Here is a 26621-nt window from a genome sequence, read left to right as displayed (position 1 = left end):
CCACCAGGCTCCTTTGTCCATGGAATTCTTCAGGCAAGAATACTGGAGTGGGTTGCCATTTCCTTCTCCAAAAAGGCTGATGAAATTAAAATCAACCAAAAAAAAAAAAAATGCCCCTTGACATTTATATTTGTGCCAGATATTATCTTGAGGAGTTTCTGATGGAATGGGTGCCATGAAGAGCGCAGCTTTTTGCTTTGTGGTCTTTCTATGAATAATAGTGTAGATTTGAGGCAGCTATGAAAATTTCATGGGAGTCATTTATAAATCACTTTCTCTTTGCACATAATTGTGATATATATTTGTTGCTGAAAATATAAAGAGTACATAAAGTACAATATAAAAATTACCCATGTCTCATCAGCCAAAGCCAACTAATGTCATCATTTTCATATCTGTGTGTATATTCTTTAAAGAAATTAAGTTGGGATAATCCATTTAAACTGATTTGACTCCACTTGAAAATCAATATTCATAAAATTTGTTATGTGAACATAATGTTCCATCTTACTGATATACCAACATTTATTTAATCAGTGTGGTTCAATGAAGGATATTCAGTTTAATTTTTTTTTTAATATAAAGGCAGCACCTTTTTGCTTGTACACTTGAATCATTGAGAAAGTTGGCCAAAGATATGAATAGTGTTAGAATTTTATTTCATATTATCACACTCTTTCAACAGTTTGTACTAAGATACAGATGTACCTGCAGTGTGTGGAAGCCCTGGTTTACTATGGCCTCATCAGCACGTTATCATTGGAACAGGGCTGGAGACGTTGCTGATGTCCTGTTGGTAAAATCATAAAACAGACTTCAACCAGATGTTGAAATAACACCTGGCTATTAACAGCAGCTATAAACTCAATTGAAGAAGCATCTTTAAACTCAATCCTGAAAGCCCTTCCTCAAGGTTTGAAAAGCTTCAGGCAACAGAAGAAGAATGAATGCATTAATTTGAACCTAGGGGTCCATATGCTGTCTACAAATCAGACCCATTAGCTTTGCTTACCTTATGGTTTGGCTATCATGGGGAAACCATCTTGACTGCCAAGGAGAGATAAAAGTGTACATTAAAAATACATTGCACCTTATCTCAGGGAAGCAGGTGAAGAGGCTTTCATTCTTTAAGTGGGCAGACTTGAAGTTTTTGTTGCATGTGTTTAATAGGGACTCAACACAAATGCTGGCAACATGCAATCTGAGCCCGCTGTCCCGGGAGCAGTGCCTGCCATCTGCTTTGGCTAAGTGGGCCTGCCCAGTCCTTGCCTCCCTGCCCTTGAAACTTGACTATTGGAATTTAATTACATGGTTATATGATTAAATCAATGAGATTGAAAGGTTGAAGCTAATGTTCCTAGAGGTGAAGCAGGCCCCAGGCCTGGGAAACAGCTGCACTGGGGAAGTAAGCATCCTCCTATCATGTCAAGAGGAGGAGAGGTAACGAGCTCTTCTGGGTGGGGAGGGGGGGTGACGCTACCTTGGTTTTATTAGATGTGGTGCTGATGGGGAAAGAATTTTAAGGTCTCAGGTACAGAAAATGAATTGAAAGCTCTCTACTTTTTTTTCCTTAAGCTCAAGTGTCAAACAATACATTTTCCCTTGATTTAGTTCTTTCATTCCTTTTGCTCTTTGGGGATAACTTTGAGAATCTGGAACACACTGTCTGGAGGTTAAGGAATTAAGGAAGCAAAAGGGAATCTGGACTCATTTTTAATAGATGTGTTGTCTTTATCTGACTGCCAGTCATTCAGTGCAGTGCTGGTCTTTGCATCAAAATAGATGTTTTCTGATGGACTATGATCTTCATAGTGATATTCTTTTCAGAGGACCCATCAGAAAACCACACTGATGAAAGTTATCAGTTGCAAAAGGATATCCTGGATTTTACAATTTACTGTGGCACAGAGCATGCTAATAGGTGACAGAGCAGATGCAGGAGACTAGGATTTAGACTCAGGAGACTAAAATTTGTACTTGGGAACCAAACCTGCCTCTACCATTCACTGGAGCTGGCAAATTGCTTAACCTCTCCTTGACTCAATTTTCTCATCTAAAAAAATGGACTAATAATAACACCCAGGTTATGGAATTGTTAATCAGGATAAAATGACTAGTTTTGCTGGCAGGTGCTTAGAATTAGGTCCTAGTAAAGATGAGTTCTTGTTTCTATCAGATCGAATGAGGGAAACTTCTGATTTTTCATTTGATTCTTCGTGTACTTCAAAAATGCTCTTTTCTGAGCGGTCTATGTGGCAATACCGTGGTCCTTGAAAAAGCTCTTTCATCCATACAGGGTACGCTATGCAGATACGAATTATCATGTGGGTTTGTGCCAGTACCGCGTGACCTTCTAGCCACAACTGTGACATTTTCAGCATTATTCTGGTGATGAAAAATATTTTGGCCAGAAAAAGTGTAATAGAGAAGGAGGCTGTATTACTGGGAATCCTTCTAAATTCTCAATGGCAAAATTCACCCCTCAGCCCTTTTTGTACCTTCCTCAGTTTAATTTCCTTGGGTCCTGTCACCTCAATGCATTTGGCATTTGTTACTTTTGTGTATAAAATGCTTATTCATAAAAGGGCAACATGTTCCTTGCACCTAGGAAGGTTTGCTTTTACCAAGTAAACAGTTATTTGCAGAGATTTAGGAAGGGAGTGGTGACCAATCAGCTCTAGCTCCTGACTACTGAGATCAGAGGGAAAAACAGACTTTCCATGAAGAATGACACAGTCCTTGTAGGCCTGGGTGAGAACTTCCCAATAATGAGCGTGGTGACTCTTGGAAACCTTAATGTACTCGTTTACTCCATGTGTTAATAAGACTTACATGTTAAGTCTGTGATAATAAGGCTTGCCTGCATTTCCACATCGAGAAAGGGAAGACACTTGATTTGACTGTCAAAGCGCTCATCCTCGATGATGCTGAATTGCACTGTGCAGAACAATACAAGCACCAAAATAACAATTACAGCAGCGTCTATGGAATTCTCCTAAAGCACTGTAATGTGCTTTATGTGCATCCTCACATTAAAAAAAAAGACAAAAACAAAACAAAACACCCCCCAAATTAGTGAGGTGAATGTGAAATTAGCTCTACATTACAGATGAAGAAACAGGATTGGTAGCGAATGAGGCTAGGCTCAGACTCAGGCCCTGTGAGTCAAAGCCCATTTCTTCTTAATCACATCATGTGATGAGATATAAGTTTAGCCAAGAGTCTGAGAGAAAAACAAATAAGTACATACATAAAACATTAAGAAGCAATAGAAAATGATATAGATAGTTTGGTATAGAACAAGATCTGGACACCCAAATTCTGATCTGCCACAAATCTCTGTATCAACTTGGATAAACCCGTTAAACACTCTATCAAGTGAGATAGTTTGGTGGCTATTACACATTCTGCCAATGACCATTCTGAATGTAAGCACTAAATTGCTACTGATGCCGAAACTCGGCCTCTGATGAATTGAATCTCGGAGACCGAGTTTTGAGTGAAGTCGAAATGAATTGCTTTAATGCTTTGCCAGTCAGTGGGGGGTGCAGTGGGCTCATCCCCTCAAAAACTGTGTGTCTCCGTCTGTGGGCATCTGGTGAGGAGTTTTATAGCCATGGTTCAAGGGTGGGATTGATGATAAGGATCAGGGTGTGTTTCAGGGTCCTCATCCTTTTAATCTGGCCTCAGGTGGCCTCTTGATCTTCTCTGAAGGATGCTTCATCACGTAGTTAACATCTTCCATTTGTTGGAGTTTTTAGTTCTGCAGAAGAGCTCAAAGATATTGTTATGTGTATCCCTTGAGGCGGGACCCAGATCCCTTCCCACGGCTGCAATGATGTTTCTTGTCTGCCTTCCCTTGTTTCTGCATCCTCTCCCTTACCTGATTTACACCTGCTTGAACTTGCCTTTTGGAACTCAGGGAAGGTCCTGGAGACTGAAACCTATTCCCTACAAATAAGAAATGGGGGACACAGAAAGGGTTTCATGCCCAGGAACCCCCCAGGGTCCTGTTCAGTTTCATTATGGCGGTCGTGGTAAAGAACCAGCCTGCCGATGCAAGGAATATAAGGGACATGGGTGCAATCCCTGGGTGGGAAGATCCCCTGCAGAAGGGTGCATGACAAGCCATTCCAATATTCTTGCCTGGAGAATCCCATGCACAGAGGAGCCTTGCAGGCTACAGTGCTTGGGGCTGCAAAGAGTCGAACATGACTGAAGTGGCTTAGCATGCATGCATGCACAACGTGGGCTGGTGCACTGGGAAGACCCAGAGGGATGGGATGGAGAGGGAGGCGGGAGGGGGGATCGGGATGGGGAACACATGTAGATCCATAGCTGATTCATGTCAATGTATGGCAAAAACCACTACAATTAGGAAAAAAATTAAAAATAAAACATGATAAGGAAAGATCTTTACTTCTGAAAATTATGAACGATACCTGATGTTCTTGCTTCTTCAGTTTTCTCTCATTTTTCAGTTCATTTTTGCAGGTTTCCTTTATTCTAAATACTTCATAGAACTACTTTGACAATGGTCTCCAATGATTTCCTATTTTTGTATTTCTACTTTTTCTATTATTATACAACTCAAAGGATCTTTTTCTATGCCATGAAATTTGATCATTTGAAGTTGTGATAAAATACTGTGATGTTTCACTGCAAGATTATGCTGCTGCTGCTGCTAAGTCACTTCAGTCGTGTCCGACTCTGTGCAACCCCATAGACGGCAGCCACCAGGCTTCCCCATCCCTGGGATTCTCCAGGCAAGATTATACTATTGCATAAAAAATATCTCTACATAAATTTCAGGTGACCTACAGTGCCAAATACTATATGGTGCTTAGGAAGAGTGGCACTATGTAAAATCCTTTGAATATGCCAAGAAGAATTTTTTAAATGTCAACTGTTAAAGGTTGGATAAAAGTCAGGTTACAAATGAAGGAATAGAGGAAGGAATTTTAGACAAAGGATGTATTGGATGTTTGTGGAATTTCTCTTTAGAAATAGAACTATACAAACAAATGATGTTAATCCTGGAGAAAATTAGAAACATCGTGTCCAAAGTCCTTATTTTATAAATTCAACAAATCACCTATTTCATACAATAGAGAAAGAACTTTTATGTAAAATTACTTGACTAATTTCACTCCAACTTTTCCCTTGTTCCTTTCCCATCCAACCCCAAAAATAAAACTATGGGTATAGGAAATTATACATCTGAGTCCCCAATATGTTACAAATTACTTTAAAAGTGTATACATAGGATTTTCATTTCTTTCAAATTTTGGTTGAGGTATAGTCCCAACATGAGCCGAAGAGGAGAGTCCTGAAATCTCTCTTGGCTGGAACTTCATGCTCTGTCTGTGAGTTTAAAGTGAAGATGGAGCGCAGAGGGCTGAGTGCCATCCTGGTATCTGCAAAGAAGAAAGAAAAGTGAGGTGGTGAGCAGAGCAATAAATAGTTTGGGCGACTAACAGGTGCCGACCGCTGCTCCCCTCTCCTCACCCAGATCAGAGGTGACGTCCTTGCCGCTTCATCACTTTTCTCCTGGTGTCAGGGCAGTGTCAAGTGGACCTGATATGAATGCTGTTTTAGCCACTGAATGAATGACTATGGGCACACCAGTTGCTCAATGATTTAATATTTGCAAGTCTGTTGGTAAGCTTGTCAAGGTCTCGGCATAATTCCTAACACATAGAAGATAAAAAAGTGTTTTCCACCTTTTTCTGTGAGAAACTCAGGTCACATATCTCAATGCACATATGTACATATCTCAATAATTAAATTCCACTTTTTTTTTTTTTTTACCTGCTAAGACATTTCAGTCATGTCTGACTCTTTGTGACCCCAAGCACTGTAGCCTGCAAGGCTCCTCTGTCCATGGGATTCTCCAGGCAAGAATATTGGAATGGCCTGTCATGAACTCTTCTCCAGGGGATCTTTCCACCCAGGGATCACAACCACATCTCTTATATTCCTTGCATTGGCAGGTGGGTTCTTTACCACGACCGCCGTAATGAAACTGAACAGGACCCTGGGGGTCCCTGGGCATGAAACCCTCTGTTATAATAAACTATATGCATTATAGAAAGAGAATTGACTTAAACAGGTGAGAAGTCCCAAGATCTACAGTCAACCAGCTGGAGATCCAAGGAGAGTTGATAGTGTAGATCCAGTCCAAATGGAGGCAAACTCAGGACCCAAGAAGAGCAGAGGCTTCAATTCAAGTCTGAAGGTAAGCAAAGGCCAATGTCCCAGCTCAATTAGTCTGGCAGAAGACATTCCCTGTAATTCAGCCTCTTTGTTCTATTCAGATATTCAATTGATTGAATAAAGTTCACTCACATCAAGGGAGGGCAATTCACTTTACTTAAGCATCTTACTGGAGATGGAAATGGTAACCCCCGCCAGTATTCTTGCCTGGAGAATACCATGGATGGAGGAGCCTGGCGGGCTACAGTCCACGGGGTCACAAAGAGTCGGACACGACTGAGCGACTAAACAACAAAACATCTTACAGAGACACTCAGAACAATGTTTGTCCAAAAGTCTGGGCACCCATGACTCATTCAAGCTGACAACACAGAACTGCCACACTATAGAGTTTTATCTGCTTCACATTTGAGAAAGAATTTGCCTGATTCTGTATGAGCTAGGTGTTCCTTGTGACTTATTTTTATAATCTCAACCCTACTACCCAGAGGAACAGAACAAAGTGGCAGAAACTACAGTCTTGCAATTCAGGGCAAACCAATATAGGTAAGACTCACTCCCTACTGATCTGTGCTATCCCTAAACGTAACATCACAGCAATCAGCAAGGGTCAGATTCCCTTGTGCAACTCCCTGGAGCTGTGACAGTTAGCATGCACTCATCCTGAACTTTTGCTTTGCCTTTGTTGGAAAGGAATTAAATCCCATGCATCCAGTGGAATTTGATCACGAGGAATGTGATGCTCTGGGCAGGAAGTCTATCAGTGCTATTAGGCTTCCCTACATTAATTTGGAAATCTACTAATATCATCCCTAGACACAATCTATGCACTTCATCTTCACTTTGCTCATCTTCAAGCTTTGCCTCCAACAGACCTTAAGAGGACTGTGCCAGCTATGCTGAAATCTGGCCATTCTCACGAAAAAGTGGTTTCTATGAACTAGTCAATTCTGAACATGTTTTCTGAGCATGACGAGAAACAGATATCAATAAACGCCTGACACAGTTGTTTCTCTTGGTTTTCTTTGAAAAGATAGTCAAGTCCCACTTGTCCCTACTGGACAAGTCCCACAAAATCTACTTAGAGTTGTCATAAAGTTATAGTCAATTTAACTTGCAAAGAGCTTCGGATGAAGTTAAATGGTCACCTTTGATGTGAAAGATTTCACAGTCTACTTCCTGTCACCAGCAAGATCCAATAAACTCTGCGTCTCCCTCTTGTCCTTATAGAGCCTTTACTTAGACAAGTTGAGATTTTCTTAGTTTTCTTTTCTTGGTGTAGGAAGAGTTGGGATATCCAGGGCACCAAGTCTTCAGCTCTGATTTGTCATTTGGTGATGCTATCACGCCTCATTTTGAAAAGAGAAAATTGCACTGGTGCCTACAGGCCATAGAAGTGTCAAAGCTACTAAAAAGTTTGATCCTCCTGATAGTTTGGAAAAGCTGTCTAAAAATCCCAGGGATGTAACAAAAGAGCGGGAGTGGAAGTAGAGAGGGAGAAAGGTGAAAAAAAGGAATAACTGTATTCATTTCCTCTAAACTGATATGGCAATAGACAGTGCAATTACCAGATCCATTTCACTGGACTTTATAACTGGCGATGAAATGAGTGAGAAATGAGAATCTCTAATGAAGGCGCAGGTCCCCACCCACTGCGTTATCATCACATTCCACCAATTTCAGCATTCACTCGCCAGCTTCGTAATTTGCAGCTTATTTTCTCACAGTTCGCCAAGCGATTCACATTCATTTACATTATTGCTGTTTAACATGCAGACAAGGAGAAATATGGTTTCAGATCTGATGGGCTCGGCATTTTTTTTGTCTAGTTGAGTTTGTTTTGCTGCCTAAAACAAATGTCTCTGGAGCTCCGTTTAATTTAGCATGTCAAACTGCTTCCTTCAAAGGCGATTTGGAAAAGCTTTATGTATGTGATAGATGCAGAAAGCCAGAAAAAACGGAGTGGGGGGTAATGCTTAACTGAGGAACGATGCAAAGATAAGCAGGGCTGCCTACCAACTCCACTGACGTGTCGATCGTTGTCAGAAAAACAGCTGTATTCTGGGACCTAAATATCTGAGGAGAGGGGCATGAGGCATTTCAAGACCACAGACTATAAAAAGTATTTCTAGTTAGCACTTCTTTTTTCCTTCTAATTTTTATTGTTTCTAACTATAATCTAATTGTGGTAAATAACTCAATATTTGTTTATTGCCCCAACCATACAGGTTTTCCAGATGTCCCTAACTCTTGGAAGTCTCATTGCTTATTTATGAGGACATTGATACTAGGTCCTTATCAGATACATGATTTGCAATTATTTCCTCCCATTTTGTGGGTCACCTTCTCACTCTCAATGATGTCCTTTGATGCACAGAAGTTTTTAATTTTGATGAAGCCCAGTTTATCCATTTTGCTCGTTACTTATGCAACTCAACAAGCAGGTCTTACACATGCCTTATACATTCAGATATTCAATAAATGTTCTTTAAAAATAGAAATCTGCATGGACTTTCCAAGAAAGAAAGGCTTATAGTATTGAAGTCGTGGGAACACAGGTTGACAATTTCTCATCACAGATTCCAAGACCTGAAAAGCTATTGAAATGGAAAGTTTTCCTAATTTGCTTCTGAGTAAAACCTCTCCTAAATCATCATGCAACTAGAGATAGTTTTTATTTATTCCATTAAATGGGAATATTTGTTCATTTTCCTTCAGAAATATTAATGTGTTTAATAACAGAATGCTATCTCAGGCTCCACTGAATCTAATAATTGGCATATATACTGAGTTACTTTTTCCCCCAGGATGCTAATAAAATTCATTCTTTTAAGGGGTACAAAGTCATGATTTAATATACATATACTTTGTTAAATGACTACCACAATCAACCTGATGAACACATCCATCACCACACACAGTTACAGTATGTGAGTGTCAAGAATACTTAAGACGGATTTTCTCAGCAAATTTCAAATGGAATTCATTTTTTTTAATCCAAAATATTCTGAATTTTGAAGAGATTTCCAAGGAGCTTGAAAGTGAAAGTACTACCAGCTAACAATGGTGTGATGCCTTTAGTTTCTAAAATTATATACTGTATTATCTCACTTGAGCCTCACCTAAGAATTTTATAGGAGGTGTTATTCCTATTTTACAAGTAAAGGCACGGAAGCTCAAAGAGATTAAGTGTGTTAAGGAAAACCAGAGCAAAACAGTAGTTAAAGCAGTGAAGTTACATTTTACCTAAAACAACACAGAACTATTGTGAGAGCAAAAGAGACCTCTGTAAAACCGGGTTCAGTTCCTAATACAACATGGACAAGTTGGAATTATAGCCAAGGAGCAGGATTGCAGGGGACAGTGGGTGGAGTATCAGTGAGAAGAAGCCTTGGGAGGAAGAGGAGATTCTGGTTAACTGACTTGACAGGAGTCTTGCTGAAGGCAGGCCAGGATGATCTGATCCTGATATCAGATATCAATTGATGACGATATTGATGATGATCAGGTGTCAAGGAAGGAGGTTCCTTTTTTTTTTACACCTTAAAGCATCTTATTTTTATTTTATTTCATATTGGAGTGTAGTTGGTTTACAATGTTGTGTTAGTTTCAGGCATAGGCAAAGTGATTTTAGTTATACATATATCTGTTCATTTTAAGATTCTTTTCCCCTATAGGTTGTTATAGAATACTAAGTAGAGTTCCCTGTGCTACACAGGAGGTCTTTGTTGATTATCTGTTTTATATACAGATGAAGGGGTTTCTTGCTGAACTGACCCATCCGTATTCTTGCTAAAGTTGGATTTAGCAAGGAAGGACATGAAAGCCCAAAGTTGTTGAGGTCTAATCAGAGAGGCCTGACCCAAATGTGGTCCAGGCGACTGTGTTTGTCCAGTGACTTTCTCAATAGTGGTGAAGTGTCAGAACAGAGGTTAACTTTCATGTCTTCTGCAGTGGATGGCCCCACTTCTATTTGTGAAGCACATAGAAGATTTACTAAACAAGGTGATGTCTATGCACAGTTCAGCCAAAACTGTTCCTGGGGTAGTAGAAAAACCATGCGATGTATAAAACGAGAAAAAGGGAGAGGCGAGGGAGAGAGAGAATCCACACCAGCCACCCTGCGGATGTGACTGACAACTGTAATTTTCTGTTATTGAAGACTGGGTTGTCGGGTTGATGGAACAAAGATAAGCAGGCCTTGCCTGGCTAGCCTGCTTGGAATTCTCTTCCGTGAGACGCTTCCTAACAAATACATAGAAGAGGCATCTGAGGGTAGTGAGATTTCAAGTGAGAAATTTTGGGGAATTTGGTGACTCTTTTCCCTGACCCGCCTTCACCTGCAGCTCACTGAGCATTCTTTCAGACTTAACTGGTTGTATTCTTGATCGATCAAGGAGATGATAACCCACACAAGACAAACCTGTTAAGCCATTTCTGCCTCAGTGGGAATATTTTTAAACCCTTGCCTGAAAGCATAAGGGCTCCAAATATGACATAAAGAAAAAGGCATCAAAGAACCCTGAAACTGCTCTTAAAATTTTGGAAGGTCCAGCTCAGGGAGATGGGATTCCAAGGGGATGTTACTTTGTAACGGTGCTTCTTTGAAGAACTTAGTATCTTTGAGCCATAATTTTCTATATCTCTAGGGGAAGCTATGAATTTGGCCAACTTCCCAACTTTTGCAAGGCTCAGGCCTGAAGACAAATGTTCTGGAGACTAAGAACTCAACCTGTACGTCTGTCACTTAGGGTTGCTGCCACGAGAGGGCAGCTATGGTGGGTGGGTGGTTGTGTAAACAGTTCTGAGCTAGTTTCTAGTGGACATTCCATTTGGATGTTCTGGAGAGATTCCATATATTAGGATACCCGTGCTTGTGCTTGACTTCAATCAGACTAGAGTGGGGGTTGGCGGTGGGCATGACTCTGAACCATCCCTATCCCCTCTTCCCAATTCTTCTACATTTGCTTAAAGGAAGGAATGGGACAAGCTCACAGCAAACCAGAATTTACAATAGCATTTCTGTTAAAAGAAAACTTTTATAATTCTTCTAAGATACTAGCTACTTTAGATCTCAAATATACAGGTAGGAGCAGGGGAATAAAATGGGTTTTCCAGGTGGCACAGTGGTAAAGAATCCACCTGCCAATGCAGGAGGCACAGGAGAGGTGGGTTAGATCTCTGGGTCAAGAAGATCCCCTGGAGGAGGGCATGACAACCCACTCCAGGATTCTTGCCTGGAGAATCCCATGGACAGAGGAGCCTGGCGGGCTACAGTCCATGGGATTGCAAGGAGTCAGACACGGCTGAGCACACACACTAGGGGGATTAAATCTGAGTGGAGCCTTCCTGGTCATAGGCAGTTTCCATAGGTGCGCAACCTATCTTTCGTATACAGCCAAGTCCTCCAGCATTTGGTGAGGACACAGGGGCCTGAAGGTTCGCATACATAAAGAATGTACTGCGCCGGCTGAAGACAGTTCACTCCCACAGACATCCTAGACTTTTTGCCTTTAAACAAAAACTTCTTTACCACCAAGGTTAAGGGTATCATTTACAAGCTAAAGTCATTTTTTTTTTTCAGGAAATAATCCTGCTGAAATGAATCATATCATATTAAGGTAGGTAGATTATGTAATGTTCAAGAAATTTCCCAACTTCTATTAGCTATAAGGTGTCAACATAGGAATTTTTACAAAGAAAATCAAACTTTTTTTTTTTTTCCTTCTGTGGCTCTTATGATTCTGTTATTTTTAGTGGCCCCACCACCCTGACGTAGACTCATTTCTTCTCCCCCTTGGGTTGTTAAGCCAGAACAGGAAGCATTTCATGACGGGCAGGATGGATTTCCAGAACTCCCCGATGCTTCTAAATCTCCTGCTTTGGCTGGGGGAAATTGCCCAGCACAATTTGTAATATCAGACAGCAGTGTAAGGAGAGGCTAAATGTCAGGGCTGGGGGAAGAGAATGATGAGGGATAAATGTGATCGCCTAAAGCAGGGCTGAAGACGATCTCATTAATCTTCCATTTTATGGGCACTGGTCTCCAAGACAGACAACAGGAACGCACATAGAAGAGGCATGCTCTGGGCAGCTGAGAGGACAAGGCCTTCCCACACCGACCTGGTTGGAATGTCAAGTGACCTGCTGATGCCTGTATTCTGATGTTCTTGGTGTTCCCCCAGAGACTGTTGGAAGAATAAGGACAAGCAAACCTTAAATCTCTGTGGAAAACACTCATTGTTTGTGGATCAGAGTTGGGATTTTATGTTTTAAACAAATCAGCCTTGTTTTCAGTTCAGTTCAGTTGCTCAGTCATGTCCAACTCTTGGCGACCCCATGAACCACAGCACGCCAGGCCTCTGTGTCCATCACCAACTCCTGGAGTCTACCCAAACCCATGTCCGTTGAGTCGGTGATGCCATCCAACCATCTCATCCTCTGTCATCCCCTTCTCCTTCTGCCATCAATCTTTCCCAGCATCAGGGTCTTTTCAAATGAGTCAGCCTTGTTTTAGATGATGGCAATTGAGAATAATTTTTCTGTGGCATTGTTTCTACTTTATTAAATCAGGACCCCAAAGCTTCAATGTCATAATTGCTATACTAAAGCCCATCTGTAGCAACCCACTTCAGTATTCTTGCCTGGAAAAACCCATGGATGGAGGAGCCTGGTGGGCTACAGTCCACGGGGTCACAAAGAGTTGGACACAGCTGAGCGACTTCACTTTCACTTTATGATGGCTCAGACAGTAAAGAATCTGCCTGCAGTGCAGGAGATGCAGGTTTGATCCCTGGGTTGAGAAGATCCCCTGGAGAAGGGAATGGCTACCCACTCCAGTATTCTTGCCTGGAGGATTCCATGGACAGAGGAGTCTGGTGGGCTACAGTCCATGGAGTTCGAATCTGAATAAACTATTTCCCATTAAGTCAGTTTAGGTCACAGTCAACTTTTTATCATTTCATATATTCCATTCAGTGATTCTGAACTGTCAGTCTTAATCATGGATTTACAAGTGAAATTATTTCATTTACATATTTATTGAGATGGTGCAGTGGATTCGGTACTCTAGTAGAGTCAATGTCTAGTGCAGAAGTACCCCGAGGAGAAAGCTACAGTAAAACGTGACAGTCCCTATGGCTTACAAATGAATACAGAATCGACAATGTAGCCAAGGGAGAATGTACACTCATTTTGGCCAGGGGGGTGAGGAAAAGCTTGAAGATTTGTTACTGACGTTGATTCTTGAAAAAATAGGAGTTTGCTATCAGCACAATTCTAGTGAAGGTTTTCCTAGTTTAACAAATATTACTCAAGTGGTACATACAAAAGAGTGTTCTGATGGATTGAATGTTTCATCTTGAAATATACTAAGCTCAGTTACATAAAAATAATGGAAAAATAGTTTCAAGTCTGTCATAGTTGAAAGTACATAAGTTCTTTCACACATTGTACCTCTTCAAGAGCATAAGTTAGCTAATGATCAGATTCTGTGCTGTGAGAATTGTATGATTAGTCATTTAGAATGTTACATGAGAACATCTCATATCCCACATTCTAATGAGTGTATGTTTATTTTAATTTGTCCGTTCCCATGCCTACAATACACTGAAAACTTCTATTCATAACAATTGTAGAACTCTGAAGTGATTTCTGACATAATGGGAAAAAAATGAATTATGGAACACAGTTTTAATGTTGTGGATTTTTGAATTTATTTTCCATCCTTTCCTTTTAAAAAACTTTAAATTTTGATATAATTTATACATTTCTAAAAGGCAGAGACTATATCTCCCCAAACCTGACAGCCTTCTTGTTCATTGTGTAGAAAGAGTGTTCCAAGTACACTTGTCAAATTGCATTTAACGCATTGAGTTTGTTTACTAGGAGAACTGATTAAACTACAAAAATTGTTTTCTTATTTGGCTGGGGAATTTGATTCCATGGGGTCATTTGTGACCATTATTTTTTTTATATAAACTTAACAAAATTTTAACTTTAATTTTTAAATAATTTCAAAAGATAAAAGAGTGGCAAAAGTAGTATGAAGATTTCCAATCACTCTCCAGCTTTCCAAAATGATGGCATCTTTGCATAACCGCAAGCATAATAATCATTTTAACTTCTTAGTTTAATGTCAATAATTAATCAATTAGTGAAGGAATCACAAATTTCACGAATTGTGTACCTAATGTGATTTTTCAGGTCCAGGATTCAATTCATAATCCCTCATTGTAATTCAAGATTATGTTTCTGTAATCTCCTGCAAGTTGAAATTGTTCTTTATTTTTTGTGACCTTATGTTTTTGAAGAAGGCTGGACAGTTGCTTCGTAGTCTGTCCCTCCTTTGGGGTTTGTCTGATGTTTCCTTACAATCAAATCTGGGCTTGCATTTTTGGCAAGAGGGGCACAGAGGCATTACTCCCATCTCAGGGCATCGTACCAGGAAATGTGTGTTGTTGTTGTGTCTCCTTACTGGTCTCGGGAGCTTTGGTCACCGTCAAGTCTGACAAGCTTGCAATCGTTCCCTCTGCTATATTGCAGCTAGACCAACTTTGGTTCCCAATTTCACCTTCAGATGTTTATTTTGGGAACAGTTGTTGAGATAACAGTGTGTAAGTTCCGGTTGAAAGAGACAAGATTGTGATAATCTTTCGAATTCCATAATTGAAACTCTGGAAACCAACACCCAGGTCTAAAGGTTTTGCTTTAAAAATCAGCACATGCTTCCTCTTATTGCTTTCCTTCCTTCTCTGTCCACAGTTGGACAAAATCCACCAAGACAACTGGACTCCACTGTACTATCCACTGTCTTTTCTTTCTGGGAATGGAGCAGCATGGATCAAATTTTCCCAAGAAAACTTTAACATAGTCTTGCCATTCTTCAAGTTTTCAACCTCATGGTATAATCATCAACTAAATATCCTTCTTTTTTTATTTTATTTTTTTAAGGAAATGACCTCTTTCTGATCCCCAGTTTCCTTTTAATGTTATCAGATATTATAAGATTGGTATATGTAAAGACAAAAGAAGACCAATGACCCAGCTGAAAATGACAGGAAACAGGAGAGATAAAAACAAAAAAGTACAAGAGCTGCAGAAAAAATTAACAAGAAAGTTTAACTATATGTGCGTCATTGTGGGAAACAGCAATGGAACAAAATTCACCCCTCTCTCAATCAGGAATTCAGTTGGAAATAGGAAGAAAGAGCAAGGTCAGGCAAATGACAAAGCGCCTAATATGGAAGTGCATGTGAAATTAACCTGCCAGGGCCCGTCATTACATAATTACTGTGCTAGCAGCCAGCGGCTGGCAAGTTAACATTCTGTTCATGTGATCCTAAATAGAGCTGATGAGATCATTTTAGCAAGATCATATAACCACTCTGGCCACTTTGTTATTAAAAGAAAAGAAGGCTGTTGCTATGTCACAATCCTAGTACTGTATATTATCAAATGAGTATAAGAAAAGTGTGGTCTTCATTTGAGGTTCAGTATATTCATAGAGTCAATCAGGATTTATCTCTGAAGAAACATAGTAAATATGTGACTTGGAGCATTAAACCATGGCTTTCTCCATCTTGGAAGAACCTGCTATGAAATCAGAGGGGAGAAATCCCTATTTTAGCGACTCAAGCATTCAGATGACTTAGTTGGAAGGCTTGACCTCACCAACACCGCATTAAAAATGATCTGGTCCCTTATTGCCAAGGTCCAGTCCAGGATGGAGAAGCAACTGATGTCCCCTCATCCCCTCCACATCTGAAGAAGAAGATGAGAGAAGCTGAGTCCAAACTTCACTCCATGGATCTGGACTATTCAGTGTTCACTTTTAAGCACATCCAGTCTCAGCATTTTACACCAGTATCAACTGTAAATGTTCATTTCCTAGAACACCTCCACAACTATTCTCTATTCCATCTTTCTTGACAGCACCACTCAATTATTAATCTGTCCTTTCGAAAATGATGCCACAGAATTAAATTCACGAGCTGCTTTCCCTGCTGTGTTTTTGAAGAAGTTTTTAAATAGCACAACATCCTCTGTAGTTATTTAATACGTAACTACTTCATGGTTAACTCTTGAAATGTGTAAGCCTAGAAATTTAGCAGGTCTGCAAAACTCCAACACCTTCTAAATCTGACTTCCATTTGAAAAACTAGAGGACCATTTAACTGTGATTACAAGGGCCTTAAAAGATCACATTGAATACTGAAGAGAAGTAAATAGATTCGATGAAATAAATTTCTGTGGCTGACTGCTTGGGTTTGCTGTCGTAAAAGGCAGCTTTTTATTTAAATTAGGCAAATGGCATGGTTTTCTGCCTAATGAGACCGCTTGGGCTAGTGGTTTGGAAGTGTCACCTCCACTCTTTATCAGATAGTCATAATTAGGGTGAATGGACCGACCAGGGAAATGGAGAGCAAGTCAAAGGTGTTCTGAAGGGAAACAAAAAGGACCTCCAACAAGCAGACCACCAGGGCGCCATCAAAACGAAAGGTCTATGGTGAGAACACACAGCTGGGGAAAAGGTACCAGGCGTGTGACTGCTGAATTACCGTCCATCGTTAAGTTTGAGTCCTGACTATCCTGGTTGCCTGACAATTTCTGTTTTCATTACATCCACTTTCCCAAAACAGCTCTCCAGACTCACTTTTCTCCCACTTTCACTGTCCATCAAGACAGCCTACGATGGATTTAAATCCCATTTGTTCTTGTTGCATCTTTCTGTGTCAACTTGAGTTGTCTTTCAACAATGTTAGAATTTCTCTGCCTTTGTTTACAAGATACCCTCCGAATTCCTAAATGTACATCTTTGGGTGCATTGTAGAATCTGTGTCAGATAGAAATAACTGCTCTAAGTCCCCTTTAAATTTCAGTTTTTACAAAGTTTCAAAACATAAATGTCCTTTACTTAAGGAAGATTTCTGAGGGGAATTTCTAGGCCAATCCAGACCCTGACCTGAACTCTGATTCAATAAAAGGGTACGATAGTACAGGGGTAGACATGTTCAAGGTCAAGTTACTTTTCAAAATACTGGAAAGATGGAGTTGAGATAACTGTGTTATTAATTTGAAGGAGGCATGGAAGTAGCTTTGGAGGGCTTAGTGGGTCAAGAAAATGGAAAGGAGCAAACAGGTCCCAGATCAGTGAGTAACAGATATCAGAATGATAAATTATGTCCATTCCTGAGCTCATGTTCCAGAAATTCTGATTTCTGGGGGCACGCAAAGATCCCCATGTTTTAAAGAACCCAGACTGATCTGATTCAGATTGTCATCACAGAGAATGCCTCTGGGGAACGCAGTGCTGGTATATGATTGACCTCTTTTTGTGGCAAGGGACAAACTCATTTCAACTTTATTTAAGCCAGAGAAGCAGGAATGCATTGATTGAAGTGGTCGAAATGTTCAAGAGCAGATCTTTGAGGTTAAGGTGAAACTGGACCCCGGTGCTGAGAGGAAGTCATCGGGAAACATTTTCTGATTTGTGGCTGTTTTTGTATACTTGTGGGTTTCCTTCTTATGAAGGCTTTGACTGGGAATGATATTGACATGGTACTAACAAAGCTGGCTTAAAGATAACTAGTTTAGCAACCCGCTCAAAAAGATAGCGTCTACAATCAGTTCAACAAATTTCCCTTGATATAATCACATTGGATTAATTTGTGGAATTAATCAAATTAATTTGTGGAAATAATTAAATTAATTTATGGAACTGCTGGAGCCCATGCAGTCACAAAGAGTTGGACACAACTTAACAAATGAACGGCAACAAAGATGGAATTAACTTGGTCCACTAAAACAAGGGCGCAGTGACCAGGGAGAAGGAACTTAGTAATTACCTGCCCCCGGATCACGCGTTAGGGTCTGCACACACAAACGAGTACGTGAAATGTGAAGCTTGGAAAAATACTTTGTTTAAACACAAAATAGTGAGTTTAAAACGTAAAGTTTAAAAAAAAAAGTGATAGGTAGATATGGCAAAATTTTGAAAGCAATTCATGAATGATTGAAATTTTGATAATTTATCAAGCATCCAGGAAGAACTGGGTGGGAAATAAACCCATTGTCAGGGAGAAAGGTAGTCAATTAATGTGACAGTTAGATACAGAAATGACAGAATAACAGGTTATAGCACATTGGAAGGAGAGAACTAATTAGTCTTTATTAAATACACATGTATAAAAGAAACATAGGAAAAAAAAGATGAATTTTCCCAGAGTTTCAGCCAAGATTTAAAAGACCTGATAGAAAGGAATTTTTGCCTCTTTGTTCCCAGTGCCGATGTCAGATTCCCTTTCTGCCAGAATTAGCTTAAACAGGGTGTTAAAAAAAAGGGGGGGGGGTTCTGAATGAAGTTTCATTTGGGGCCAGATGAGGACTGCAACCCAGGAGTCAGCATCTCAGAGAGCCCTGAGGCATTGGCTCCAAAGAGGAGGTCATGGGGAAGGTCAGCATTATATGTGATTTTATTGAGGGGTACATGCAGACAAGCATGCATCTTGGTCGAGGCTTACAGCTAGTTGTGAAGAGCAGATGTCACTGTTAACGATTTTGGTGATTTTCTAAATATCTGAAGATGCAAGAATTTGGGCTCTTAAAAAAAAAGATTTGGGCTCCTGAAAATAACGATCTAACAGCCTATTATTCTGCCACTAGTTCTGATTTCCATCCTGAGCTCCTTTTAGAGTATGTTGAAGGTCAGTGGCCACACTGGTGAATGACTTATCCTTGCAGAGGCAGATGGTGAGTGCCAATTTTTAGTTGGCAAGGGTGAAGTGATTTTTACACCGAGTCCTTTCAGCAGCTCCCCTGGTTTTCTTGCTCTTTGTCATCCTCAAACCCTAAATGTTACATTCAACATATTAACACACTGCATTGATCTATGGAAAAGGTAAGTTAGCTCCTAGCAGTGTATTATTGTTTTCTACTTCAAAACATTTTACATTACATCCAAACTCTAGGTGTTATTTGTGAAACTCAGCTCAAAATACTTGATTTCTTTTTCACTACAGGAGGTAAAATCAATGTGTAAAAAAAAGGCATTTATAGGTATCCTCAAAGAAATTAATGAACCTAATAGTTTATTTTTGCATATGTGATATTTGGTCATTTCTTGTGGTTTATCCTTAATGAAACTCTTTTATTTTGCATCATTTTCTGTGTTACAGAGATGGAAATCAACGTGGTAAGGAATGAGGAATAAGATGTTTTAATAGGAAATTGAAAAGCATCACTTCTTAATAGCAGAAAACCATCTGCTCACCATGTATACTTGTGAGGATTTGAGTCAAGAGCATCACATAGGCATATCTGAATGTAGTTCAAATAAGCATTTCTTAATTATTTGCCCATGACATAATCAGCAAAATGGAAAACTCCATGGATTAGGACTTTGCCTAAAAATTCTGTACCTCCACATTTCCATCCCAGTTTAGAACCATCAAAATGGCTTAGTAAATTTTTGTGAAAGAGATAACGTATGTTCCTTTTAATGAAAGTCATTTGAAATTTCCAATTGAACTTAAAAATAAGTAATTCAAAATTTCTTATGAAGAAAAGCTAGCTATCTTTTGAAAGTTAAGGCTTAGGTTTGTAAAGAGAAGTAAAGTTGAGAAATTTTAAACATTTTTCGAGTTTATATGAAAGACATACAAATATTTGGAGTTTACATGAGAAATGTTTTATAATGGAGAATACAGCACACTTTTTCTGGACTGCTGGATCTTTTTCTTTTTCTTTGCTACAACTAAATCCATCAAAATATATTCTAGACCATTAAATTTTATGATTTTCCTAGATTTCAGGGTACTTCTCATTTTCGGATGTATTAACTTTATATGAGTCTATTATAAGGTCAAAGGCAATACTTCTTAGAGAAAAACAGGCAAAATTTACCCATTCATTTATTCCCCATTAAAGTTATCTTAAATGAATTATCAAATACTTTAAAAAGACAAATGCCGCTTTTCACATGGGTCATTAGAAGGTGCTGGAATCATGGGGTATGGCTTTGATTATTTTTATATTCAAAAAGATTTAGCAAATCTGCTTAAAATTTCATACTTAGAAGACCTTTTTAATTAAAAATATATATTAGCAAAATTCTGAGGGTCTAAATTCAATAAATTAATATTTTTCAAAAATTGGTATAAAACATTTGAAAATACAACTTAAAACATTGATGATAAAATTTTGAGTGAAATATAGAATTATAGTTCTTGAATATTATTATTATTTAAAAGCAGTATCATGTAGTATTTTAAAAACATGTTTCATGCAACACTATTTTTTACAAAATGGTTTATGGTAAAATGATTTATTTTGATTGGTGCAGCCACTATTGAGAACAATATGGCAGTTCCTTAAAAAACTAAAAATAGATTTACCTTTTGATCCAGCAATCCCACTCTTGGACATATATCTGGAAAAAAACAAAAACTCTAATTAGGAAAGATATGTGCACCCCAATGTTCATAGCAACACTATTTACAGTAGCCAATACATGGAAGTAACCTACATGTCTATTGACAGATGAATGGGTAAAGAACATATAGTATATATATGCAATGGAATATTGCTCAATCATAAAAAAGACTGAAATAGTGTCATTTGTAGCAACATGAATGGACCTAGATATTATCAAACTACATGAAGGCAGAGAAAGACAAATATTATATATCGCTTAAATGTAGAATTTTTTAAAAATGCAAGTAAACTTATATACAGAACAGAAATAGACTCAAAGATACAGAAAACAAGCATATGGTTTCTGAAGAATAACAGTGAAGGCATAAATTAGGAATTTGGGATTAATAGATACACACTGCTAATATATAAAGTAGATAACCAACAAGGACTTACTGTAAAGTACAAGGGAATATATTTGATATCTTGTAGTAACCTATAACAGAAAAGTATCTGAAAAAGAATATATGTGTGTGTGTGAATCACTTTGCTATATACCTGAAACTGATGCGAAATTGTAAATCAACAACACTTCAATTAAAAAACAGGAAGAAAAAGGAATTTAGTAGTCCAAGAAGTTTGGGATTTGCGTTCCAGAAAATAAAAATACACATTAGTATATTAAGGTCTATAAGGCAATGCAGGCTAAGTGGCTTCAGTAGTGTCTGACTCTTTGTGACCCTAGGAGTCTGCCAGGCTCCTCTGTCCATGGGATTCTCCAGGGAGGAAGACTGGAGTGTGTTGCCACTCCCACTCCAGGAGATCTTCTTCCCAACACAGGTATCGAACCCATGTCTCTTGTGTTTCCTGCTTTGGCAGGTAGATTCTTTATCACTAGCACCATCTGGGAAGTAACTTGTCTTCAAGTTGAACATACATTACATACTTTATGAGTTATTTTGTTACATGTGTACAACTTCTGTATACTGATGTTTTATAGACTAGTAGAAAGAAGCCATGGGGTATCATGTTTAAGAAACACTCTGGGACCAAAATGATTGGATTGGAATCTTGCCTCTTAATTCATCTGAAACTTAATTAAAATTTCCCTAGCTATGGCCTTCTAAAATGGGCTTACCTGAGAGCTCAGTTGGTAAAGAATCCATCTGCAGTGCAGGAAACCCTGGTTCGATTTCTGCGTTGGGAAGATTCCCTAGGGAAGGGAAAGGCTACCCACTCCAGGGTTCTGGCCTGGAGAATTCCATGGACTGTATAGTCCATGGGTTTGCAAAGATTTGGATAGGACTGAGCAACTTTCACTCCACTTTCAGCTATAAAATTGTGATGTTGGTATAATAATGTCTGTTATTATTGGGATTTCCCTGGTGGCTCAGATGGTAAAGCGTATATTAATTAATATATGTAAGTGCTTAGAAAAGTTCACAGCACAAAGAATAGTTATAAAATACTAACTATTAACACGATTTGGTAAGCTGTTTTGGGACTTTGAAAGTAACCCAGAATCAATTCCTGTGTTCTTATTCTTTCTCTTTTTAATACATATTCATGTGTACATAAAAATACAAAAGTTTGTCTACATGATGAATATGTTCATACATGTACACCTATCTATTGATATCTGTTATAATAAGTCTTACTTTCCAAAATATTGAAAAATACTTCTAATGAAAAATCACAACTTAAAATCAGTTTCATCCCTGGGGTTAAAATATTTAGTTTACTAGAGAGTTGTTTATGCCATTTTCTTAAAATATGAATAAAATCATGTCCTTCTGTCCAGGAACATTGTTCCTATATAGCCAATATGAATTAGAGAGAGTGTTTCCCAAGGACTGACCCACCCTTGACTTAGCATGCTCATTTCCAAGTCTACTAACAGAGTTTCTTAAATCTTTTGACTTTGAAAATAAAATTTCTTATCAGACACTTGTATTGGTTGCATACCAGAGTATAAATTTCTTGAGAGTATTTTATTAATATAGTATCTGGTTGCTTGATACATATGGCCTTTTCAACTATTACTTCTAGGTTAGATACTATATAACATTTTCATTGAAATCTATACATTCGTAGTAAGATTGAAAGAAAAAAATCTACATTGCCCATATATAGCTCCTAGTGTTCTCACATTCTTGTAGAATGATAATTGTGGGAAAGAACTCAGAAGAAAAATGCAAACTCATTTATGCTTTATTTTTTTTAAATGAGTTTTGTTTTTTAAAATAGTGCATCATCAGTCTAATGTATATTGCCAAAAAGAGGAATTTATTGGTTTACATAATTGTACTATTCAAGCTGTGAAATTTGGTTTAGCTACCTCTGCATGCAAAACCTTAAATCAATGGATCTCAGTGGGGGAGTTACCACCCTCTAGGGTGCATTTTGTAAATTTATGGCGGTTATTTTTAGTTATCACAACACTTGGGGGAGGTGCCTAAACTAGAGTTGGTGAGTGGGGCCAGGAAGGTTAGATATCCCGCAATGATCAAGAGTGTGCTGCAAAAATGTATAGTTTGTATTCAGCAGAGATGTTAAATAGCCTTCGTGTAGCCAAAACCTGTTTATACCTAAACTGTAGATTAAAACCCCAATTTATATATAAATTCAAACAGTTTTTTTGACAAACCAAATAACCAAGAAATAAAAGTTATATAAATTAAAGGAAGATTGTTCTTTTTTAAACATTACCAAGAATTGTACATCATTTTGAATATTTATGTGGCCACACTTCTCAAGAAATTTAAATCTGGTTCTCAATTTGCAGATTTTGGATGCAAATTTTTGACAGGGGATATGGGAGACTCTTTTTCATAGCCAGGTGAAAATATTAAAAGTAGTAGAGACATGAGATAAAAGTAGTGAAGACATTACATTTTATTAATAGAGTTTGTCTAAAGTTAATTCATGTTCTTGACTTTTTAGTTTTGAGTATTTCTATAGCACCACGTTGAAGCTGAAGCTCCAATACTTTGGCCACGTGATGAGAAGAGCTGACATTGTAAAAAACCCTGGTGCTGGGAAAGATTGAAGACAGGAGGAGAAGGGGATGACAGAGGATGAGATGGTTGGATGGCATCACCGACTCAATGGACATGAGTTTGAGCAAGCTCTGGGAGATGGTGAAGGACAGGGAAGCCTGGTGTGCTGCAGTCCATGGGGTCACAAAGAGTCAGACATGACTAAGCAACTGAACAACACAGCAAAATGAAAAATCAAGTTTTGAACAACCATATTGAATCAATTTTTATTTTTGTGTTTTCTGTACTGAAAACATGTATTCATGATGTTCCTAGAGGTTTGAATCACTATGCCTCTATAGAGTTTTTATTGCTATTCTTTGTCCCAGTGTCTCCTGTCTTACATTAATCAATATGGACTCCAAGGCCTTTTTTACATAATAGAAAAAATTATATGCTTCAATATATGGTAGGATCTTAAAACAGGAGATACATTTTGTGATTCTCTGATTCTGTCCTATCCCAAATTGTATTCACATGGCACTCAAGTGTGTAGACACTGGCATACATACTTATATAAACTGAGCCAATGTGCTCTACACCTAAAGTGTTAGTCACTCAGTCATGTCTGACTCTTTGTGACTCCATGGACTGTAGCCCACCAAGCTCCACTGTCCATGGGATTCTCCAGGCAAGAATGCTGGAGTGGGTTGCCATTTCCTTCTCCAGGGCATACACCTGAAACTAACACAAAATTATAAATCGACTATATGTCAATGAAATGTTTTAAAAACTAAAAATATATACCTAGTTTCACGTCTTGGCTCTGCTGCTTACTAGCTACGGAATCCTGGGTAAGTTATTAACGCCTCTGTGTCTTAGTTTCCTGCAAAATAATGATTCCCATCTATTAAAGAAATTCACATGATGAGAAAATAGTTAATACATTTAAAAAGCATAGAACTAGGCCAGACACACAGAAAACATTATAAAAATATTTTGATAAAAGAAATATTAAGAATTATTTTCAAACTACTCCTATAAATGAGGTCTAGACCATCTGCAAACATTTTGAGTTCTCATTTTATCCATTTGAACAGTTTGTGATAATTGTTGGTGCTGTATACCTGTATTGATTAAAGTCATTTACATCTTTATCACTCACAGGTAACTAACTCTATTATTTACTTCTCCTCATACTGAGTTTTATTCTAATGTCCAACTTTATCTCTGCTTTTATTTTATGTAAAAATTATACAAAATTGCTTCTGATGATCTTTCCCCTTTTTATTCTAAAGGAAAAAGTGAAAGTGTTAGCCGCTCAGTCATGTATGACTCTTTGTGACCCCATGGTCTGTAGCCCACCAGGCTCCTCTGTCTATGGAATTCTCCAGGCAAGCATACTGGAGTGGGTAGCCATTTCCTTTCTCCGGGGGATCTTCCTGACCCAGGGATCAAACCCAGGTTTTCTGCATTGCAGGCAGACTCATTACCTTCTGAGCTACCAGGGAAGTCCCATGTTTATTATAATTAGTAAAATAATTGATGACTTTATGTCTCCTGGTATAGTCGGTTTGAGCATTTGCAAACTGAAATGAAATATTTCAGTATAAATTATTTTATTTTTATTCTTCTACGTAATAGGGCTTTAGACTGACTTTTAAGGGAAAAAAAAAGTGTTATATGTGAATTTTATTCCAAGATAGGAAGCAAAGCATTAAAAAATATTGTTTTCATCTTGATTGAGGATTATTGTGGGAGAATATGAAGAAACATTAAATCATCTCTTCCCTGAGCCCTTGGACTATCTTTTTTTTCAATTGGAGTATAATTGCTTTACATGGTTGTGTTAATTTCTGTTGTATAATAGTGTAAATCAGCCATGTATACACACATATCTTCTCTCCCTCTTGGACCTCCCTCCCAACCCCACCGCACGCCACCCCTTTATGTCATCAGGTCATCACAGAGCAGCTTCCCACTAGCTGTCTATTTCACACATGGGATACTTGAAGCATGTTTGCAGGTAGTCTTGAGAGGTAATAAAGCTCTTCTCAGTCAAGGGACTGCCCTATGACCCTGTATCTACTACTACTAAGGGGAGAAACAGGAAATCAGGTTTCTTTACTCCTCATAAACTCCAAAAACTACTAATAATTATAGTTGACCATGAGTATCAAACAAGTTTCAATAAGCTATACACACTGAATGAAAATACAGAATTAAGGAAAGAAATCACCAACAAGTCTTTGTCTTAAATTGATTCTTACCCTCTTATGTTTTAAAGTAAACCATATGGCTTTTTCAACTTTTCCAGATTCCCTTTGACTCTGGGAAAAATATCAGAACCCTTTATCCTAGTTAATTATACTGTCCACTCTGAGTCGTCACCTTAGGGACCTTAAGACTTTACACGCCTTTAATAATAATCTGAATCATGAATCATTTTTATCTCCAGGTCAATAAAGACTCATTTATGTAATGTGTTGAGGGAAAAACAAAATCCCAAACCAAAACTCCACATCACTCTCTCTTCAGAATTAAATGGTCTTGAGTATTATTTCCTTTGCTACTTCAGCTGAAAGAATGTGAGTCCAAAAGCAGTTTTACAAGACTTGAATAGAATTATAAAGTACTCTTAAAGCCAATTTTATCCTCTTGAATTTTAATAATAAAATGAGCCTTGGTCCTAAAAAGTAGGATCAGAATTGTGGTCTAGAAATGATGTGCAGTTACCAGCTTAGGTAATATTTGAGTCAGTGGAATATTAACTTACTGAACGATCGCTTGCTTGTTACACGTTTGGCTGGACATTTGGCAGTGCTGGCTGTGGCAGTCATTCTCTCTGTTCATTATCTTGTAGGTGTGTTGCCTTCGGAAGGGTCACGAGAGCAACGTGCTATAACTTGGGTTTCCTTGCAGCTGCAGGTCCACCTAATTTGTACTTTGGCACTCGAAAGATTATAATAAATGAAGTGCTGCTTTCAAAGTTTCAGACACACCAATTTTTCCCCC

This window comes from Cervus elaphus, chromosome 12 (assembly GCF_910594005.1).
Source record: "Cervus elaphus chromosome 12, mCerEla1.1, whole genome shotgun sequence".
Taxonomy (NCBI): Eukaryota; Metazoa; Chordata; class Mammalia; order Artiodactyla; family Cervidae; genus Cervus; species Cervus elaphus.
The sequence above is the reverse complement of the archived record's forward strand: the minus strand, read 5'-3'. Positions refer to the sequence as shown.